The sequence below is a fragment of the Dermacentor silvarum genome, chromosome 8 (assembly GCF_013339745.2).
Source record: "Dermacentor silvarum isolate Dsil-2018 chromosome 8, BIME_Dsil_1.4, whole genome shotgun sequence".
Taxonomy (NCBI): domain Eukaryota; kingdom Metazoa; phylum Arthropoda; class Arachnida; order Ixodida; family Ixodidae; genus Dermacentor; species Dermacentor silvarum.
Genome location: NC_051161.1, coordinates 142,038,943 through 142,046,858, shown reverse-complemented (window position 1 = coordinate 142,046,858; position 7,916 = coordinate 142,038,943).

Genomic DNA, 7,916 nt, shown 5'->3' with positions numbered 1-7,916 from the left:
AGCACATCAATCAGACAAGCCCCCAGAGATGTCCATATCTATTGTGGCTTGAGAGAGACCTGCCTGAATATAAGAAAAGCATATTTCACTTCAGGAATGGTGGGGGACATCTACCACAGTCATAAAAAAGGTATGATCAAAGTGGAAACATGCATTATGGCTGCATACAGCTGTGCATCAACTTACTGGCTCAACTTGATGCTGTTATGTTCCCGTGGATGTAGCTGCTTCTTTTTAAGGTTGACTCATTGCTGTGGCATCGTCCTTTGCAAGCGTCTGCAGTTAAAGAATAACCCACCAGATATTTTTAAGGTCCAACAATAACATTTGCTGTGGAATGCATTTACACAACCTTTGCAGAGTCATGCAAAAGACCTTGCATGATCTGTGCATGCTTTCCCTACACACCGCATCCCCTTGTGTAGAAAACTATATTTGATCTAAGTGTGCTTGTAAAATACACATACAGCTAATTGAATCTCGGGGAAATGGAGCTGTGGTAACTGTGCATATTTCACACAAAAATATCAAAGATATAGCTGTAACACATACATAATGTAATGTAATGCCCCCTCTGTAATGCCTCCAGGCCTTCAAGGTACTACTAATAAATGAATGAAAATGATGTTCACTCCTGTAATTTAAAGTAAAACTGTGTTATTTCATCTCAACTGTCATTTACCTGTTGTTTAAAATATGTCAACCAACATCATATCTTCTGAAAAAAAAAAGAAAATGATATTTAGCCTCAACATGGGGAGTGATTGAACTTTGCAACATGATGTTTGAACTTTGCACTCACGTACAAGCCGAGTTACTAGGAGCAGAATATTCTCTACAAAATTGTTGTTCTTGGCAACTATTGCAAAAGTTGGTATGTTATGTGAAGACTAATCGTTCATGGTTTCTTCAATTAATTATTTTTATTGCAATTTTGATTGTTTTCAGCCAAAAGAAATACATACAAAATTCCGTCAATAATAATTTTTATAGCAGTAAATGTAATTATTCGACAATAAATAGTTTCACATCGTACCTTTTTAGGAGTGTACGCTAGCTGATAAAAGTACTTTAAAGAGAAATAAATGTTTAACACTTAGGGGGAATTATGACAAAGTTGGAAAAAAATGGCTTGAATAGTATTGCACCACTATTTCGCCAGTTATAATTCACACGAGCACGTAGTCACTATAACGATCGTGAATATTGCAGTTCCATTTTCATAAATAAAAGAAACGTTCATTGTGCTTACCTATGGAAGGACAGGCCATCGCGCCGATTTTCTGTTCGATTAGGGCATCCTGGCACAAAACACTTCATCACGCAGGTGCGCCTACTGCTGACGGGAGTTCTCGCCGGTCTGCTAAGAGGCCGAAGACTTTGAGCAGATCTCGAGCAACAGTGTCGACTGCGCTACCTTAACTACGGGCCGGCACGGCCCTAAATATGTTCGGAGTCTCCGGCTCGCCAGTCCATTCTTGGGCACAAGACGGGACGCATTTTTTTTCGCGTAGGGAAACAGTCGCTTCGGACGCTGTACACTCGCTTAATCGCGTGCACATTTTGCGGGGGTGAAATGCATCATTGTTTCCCAGAAGACGTCGTCAAACGCAACGAATCGTCGTCGGAAGGGCGGCTTGGTTGCCTTCACACGTTTGCAGGGCGAAAGGTTCCCTCGTTTCCCTGAAACCACACCGAAACGCAACCAGTCGTCCTTGAGGTGGTCCTCCCGGGTTGTTGGGCGCAATGCCGGTTAAGCGACGCCTTCGTTTGCAACAGCCTTGGCACCTGTCTGCTAATTAAGCGGCGAGACTCAACTGCTTCACACACTCGAATTCCTTCACTAACCTCGGCGCGCGTTTGCCACGCCGAGTATGTGCGCATATTCCGAAACCCCGCAGCAGACGAAACCGAAGCCACCGAGGCGAGCCGAGTAAAATCTCCCGCTTGCCTATCACGTGAGGGCCTATTTCCCATCATCCCATTCCTCTAAATTTTTTATGACTAGGCTTCAAGATTGTCACGTGACGCTCCCTCCTAGTTTTTTTTCCTTCCTCCATGCGGTCAAAGGATGGCACCACCCTGAACGGCGGCGCTGGCATCGAGGCACCCTAACCCAGCAGAAGACCCGGCTCTGACTGAACGCATCGGCACGGCTCTCTGAACGCGAGAGAACCGGCTCCCTTTCTCCAAAAGAACCGCCGCTCATTTTTACTGAACGTGCGCTCACTCGCTCTTTAAAAAGAGCCGCTCACAAGATCCGGCTCGCTCCAGAGCGACCCATCTCTAGTAGAAACTCCCGTCAGCGCGGGCGTTCGCGTGCGACCAGATAACGTCACGTGATGATGATTTATTGGCATCCCCTTTGAAACGGGGCGGCGACAAATAGTCACCTAGCCTGCTTGATTTATTCAGGTATACTATACATGTTCTTTATCTAGCATTTTTGTATACCTCTCATTATTATTTTTCTTTTTTAAAAATTTACCTTGTGCCGCTGCCTATGATTTTAAGAGATCAGGTCGTGTCCATCTTTTCCCTGCTTTTTTTTCCACCAGTACTCCAATGTTCTCTTGCTGATCTCTACGGCTGATCTGTTTATGTTTCCTTCCACTTTGAAACCAAGCGCTTCTGGGAGTTGCACGTTACCTACGGTTCTCGCTGGGTGGATCCCGTCGCATTCCATCAGGATGTGCTGAGTGGTTTATGGATCTTTACTGCAGCATGCACATGTCTCATCTAGTTCCGAATATTTGTTCCGATATGTTTTCGTCCTTAGGCAACCGGCTCGAGCCTCAAATAGCAAGGCACTGCCCTTTGTGTTATCGTACAGATTTTCCCTTCTAATTTCTTTCTTCTCATTCTTGTAAATCTGCATTGTCCTTTTTGTTTCCATTCTTTGCATCCAATTCACGGTCTCTATTTCTCTCACTTTCTTTCTGATGACTCCTGGTTGTCTATTTACAGTTTCGATTACCCTGTACTTGGTTGTCAACTTCCTTGACCTCTTCCTCCATTCTGTGCCCACGCTTTTCATGTAGAGATACTTGTGCAGTTGAGGCACCCATTTATTTTCAGCCATGTTCCTGAGCCTTTCTTCAAAACTAATTTTGCTCTGTGCTTCTCTGACTTCAAAAGAGGCCCAACCCATGTCACCCTTCACTGCCTCATTTGTGGTATTACCGTGGGCTCCCAACGCCAACCGGCCTACTGATCTTTGGTTAACTTCCAAACCCGCCAATATATCCGATTTTAAGCATATAATGGCATTTGCGAATGTTAGCGCTGGCACCATTACTCCTTTCCAGATTCCACGCACCACCTCATACTTATTGTGGCCCCACAGTGCTCTGTGTTTCATTATTGCTGAATTCCGCTTCCCCTTTATTTTCAGATTATCTTGGTGGTTGTTTGAGTAATTCTTTCCTTCGTTTATGTGTACGCCGAGGTACTTTTATTGCTTCACTATGGGTATTACTTGCTGTTGAATTGACACCACGAAGGTACTCGTGTGTTCATTAAAGATCCTAATTCCTGATTTCTCTGTGCTAAACTTAAGGCCTAGATTTGTCACTGCATTCCCACAGATATTCGCAAGTATCTGTAAATCTTTTTTATTGTCCGCTAGTCGCACAATGTCGTCTGCGTACATCAGTCCGGGGACCTTCTGTTGCACCATTTGTCCATTACGCATGTAGAAAAAATGAAAACCTAATACCCCTGTCAAGCGGGCAAGTTAAGTGCACTTACGGGGAGTGCACTTCGGGACTTTGAGTGACACTTTAGGCTACGCGGTTCTAAACGGGAAAACAGAGTGCACTCGCAGTAAAAAAAATGCCGACAGACTACGAGCGCGTTTTGTGAAAACGTAGATTAAAAAGAAAAGTACTTCTAAAAAGTGATTTTCTTACGTTGTATCATTAATTAAAACAAACTTAATCTATGTTTTTCAACAAAAAAAACGAAAATATTTTTTATTTAAGAGTGTGGCAAGTCAATGCTGGCCAAGAAAAATGCCTAGCCAATCCAGAACGACATAGCGGCGTGCGACGAGGCGGCATTTGATCCTGCTCGAACAGAATATGAACGCGTTTTAGGCTATTATTTGTCCGCAAGAGCTGTTCAACCACTAAAATGAACTTCTGTGTCCTTTTTTATGCATTACATTTTATACCATTGAAACCGCTGGCGACGAGGCTACGCACTCGGCCAGCAAAGTGCGTTCCGTGAACGCACTTCGACCGGAGTACACTCTGCAGCGAGTGACACTCCACTTGCGACGTTTAGATTGGTCAAAGTGCACTTAAACCGAGTGACACTCTCCGTAAGTGCACTTAACTTGCCCGCTTGACAGGGGCATAAGTCGCTGTTTTCCAGTCGTCTTTCTATATCCTTGACGTAAAGCGTGAAAAACAATGGTGACAGAGGGCACCCTTGCTTCAATCCTTGGTGAATTCCCACCAGTTCATTTCCTTTTCTACCTTCACATACTACTTGTACTTGGTTGTCTCTATATATCACCCTCAGCAGCTCCACGAAATCGTCATCTATGCCTTCGTATTGAAGAATATCCCACAATTCCCTGTCTACGTTGTCATAAGCTCCTTTAACATCTAGAAATGCTATCCATAAAGGTCTTTTCTGAGCTACTGAAATCTCTATGCACTGAGTTAGTGCAAACATATTGTCTTCTAAGCGTCTGCCTGGCCTGAACCCATTCTGTAGTTCCCCCAATACATCGTTTTTCTCCACCCACTTCGACAGTTCTAATTTTATGGCTTGCATTGCCATTCTATATATGACCGACATTACTGTAACTGGCCTGTACGAGCTCGTCTTATCCTTATCTCCTTTGCCTTTGTAGATGAGATTCATCTTGCTTTCATGCCATCCAACGGGAATTTTCTTTGTTCTAATCACTTGCTCTATGGCATTAGTCAGCAGTGCCTTGCTTTTTGGACCGAGGTATTTGATTAGCTGTATTGGGATTTCATCGGGTCCTGCTGCCGTGTTGTTAGGGCGATTTTCTGCTGCCTTTTTCCAATAAAAGCTTTCTATGCTAAATTTTGGTCTCTCTGGCCTCTCTGCTGTTGCTGGATCTGTTGTCTGAACTACGCTTTTTCTCGTGCCGAAGTTATCCCTAATAACGTCTGTGATGTACCGCATCGCATCATCTCTTTCGTAGATGTTACCGTCTTCATCCCTTATAGCCGTTTGCGAGTTTTTAGTTGGAGCTCCGAGTGCTTTTATATGGTTCCAGAATCTTTTTGGAGCGCCTTTGTCTCTTTTGTGAATGTTATGCACCCAACGTTCACTTGCGCATTTAATTTTCTCTTGCACGAGTTCACTCGCAACTCTTTTATTTATTGGTATGTATTCCATCTAAGGAGCACCTCTTCTTCTCGTAATCCCAACTTTTTGGCTTCTCGATGAGCCTGAGATGCCTCTTTACGCTCTTCTATAGCTTGTTTTATTTTCTTGTTCCACCACTTACGTGGTTTCCTCTTGCCAATCCAACAATTGTTTTGCCGTGTCCGCCTTATTTCATGCTGCATAACGTCCACCAGTTCCTTATATTCCCAGACTGCTGTAGGAAAATCCTCATATTTCTTCTCTATGTTGTTTGCGATCTCTGTTATTTGCTCGTCATTCATTTTTAAAAACTCTGAGGCTATGGGTTCATGTTCTGCGCTAGTATCTCGCCCAAACTTTAATGCTAAACATCTATGATCGCTTCCCAGGCTATTTTTTCCATTTTCGTCTATTATCATTTGGTCTATTTGTTCATAAACCATTTCCGAGACTAAGGCGCAGTCGATACATGACTGCCTGTTTCCGCATTGCCACGTTACCTGTCCATGACACTTATTCTCCCTGTTAACTACTATAAGGTTCTGTTCATCACACAAATCCAGCACTAGAGAGCCGTTGTAATCAGTATATCCGTCTAAATCGTCCATGTGTGCGTTCCTAACTCCCCCTAATATCACCTGGCCCGATTTACTGAACTCATTAATATCGCTTCTAATGCAATCAACCAATTCCTTATTTTTTTCTCTGCTATCACTACCTGTCCATAGGTAAGCTACTCCCAGCCACGTCTTTTTACCTTGCCATGTGCCACTAATCCATAAATGCTCTTTGCATGTCTCGTTTACCCTTTGCCACTTCAGACCTCGCGTAATTAGTACGCCTACGCCTCCGCCTTTCCTTGACCCGGTCATTCTGTTGCACCCTTCCCATACAAAATTGTGAATAACAGGTGGCTGCTCCAAATCTCTTAGATGCGTTTCGGTCAAGGCGTACACGCTAATCGCTTTATCATTCAGCTGCACTTGAATTTCCAGCCATTTTTTCTGCTTGCGAGCACCCTGCATGTTAATGTAGCAAATTTTACCTTCTCTATTCTTATCCTTTCTGCGTCTTTTCCTGACTCCTGGTCGCCTAATTCTGCCCTTTACTGGTGTTTCGCTATGTTCAATACTCAATTCTGCTTCCTGATTGCCTGGGGCCCGCCTAAAAAAGCTACAGCTCGCGCTGCGAATCGACGTCCGACCGGTGTTGCTACCCTTTCGCTAAAATGTATCCCGTCACGCACAAAAGCGCCTTCGCGGCCTGCTCGGTGCACTTCTCGGTTGATGTCAATGACCGTAAAATTCATTGCTTTAGCTAGTCCAAATTTTCCTGTTTACTGCAAGAATTGCCCTTTCAATTTCATAGCCCTGCCTTTCAACCTCTGGCACCGTGCACACGGCGATTTGCACTTCCTTTGAAACATTCCGCAGGTCGGTTTCCCCTTTGGCTATTTGCTTTGTGATCCCGGCTCCTCGTCCGTGCAGTACATCAATCACTCCGCCCATTATCACCACTAGGTGTCTCTCCTCCAATGTGTCCCACATGCGTTTCTTGGCCTTCGCTATCACCTCTCTAATCGGCTTTCCCGGAAGCGCGCTAACCTGGACTCGTTCGCCTGCACCTACCCTCTCTGTTATTGCCGGTTCTACTCTACGCATTTTGGCATCCCCAACAAAGACTACTCGACGCTTTTCTTCCCCCTCACCGCCGAAAGCTGCCCCCGCGGTCACAATGCCCTCCCCTCCTGTCTTATCCTTGCCCTTGGCTTTGTTCTCTTCCGCGGCTGCATCAGTGGTATCCCCGTCGTGACTATCACTGACGGTTCCGCCACTGCCTCCCGGCGTGGCGGGTTCGGCTGTCTCTGCACTCGCATCGGAGCCAGCTCCATTCACGGTGCTCGCCTCGAATGGGTTCACCATTTCTTTGCTGAATGGTGGCCCTCAGCTGCATCTCTACGTTAACTAGCTTTTCTTCTACCTCCTCCCTCTGTTTCTGCTCACTTTTAAGTTCCTTTTCAAGCTTTCCAACCCTCTTAGCTAGCTTATCTTTCTCTTGCTCCAGACGCGACCTTAGCACACACATCCTACAGATAAAATCGGCACCGTTCGCTTCGCGTGCAGACTTAAACCGCGTTTCTTCCAACGCGTAAGAACGCTCGCACTCAGAACAACGCACGCGTGGGTTTCCCCGAGTACCAACCATCATCTCGTACTATCAAGGCGTGGATGTGACAAAAAAAAATAAAAAAATTTGTTACCTATTTTTACCTAAGCTCGAAGACCAAGAAAGTGAAAAGCATGAAAATAAGTTATAAAGATTGCTTGGCTAGGCTAACCCTCCTACAAAAAAACAAAACCAAACAAAGAGGCACTATAAAATAAGAAAACTTATCTCTTTGGCACGCTGCTCCTGCTGCGCTGAAACGGCACCTCAACTCAACACGTCCGCTCCAGTCGGCTTCACTCGAGAGTGAAGCCGACGGGAGCGGACATTAGTATGCAGTGGCGGTGCCTTGCGGCGCGTCATGCAAGCAGCAGCGAAAAAAATTGCCCCCACCTCCC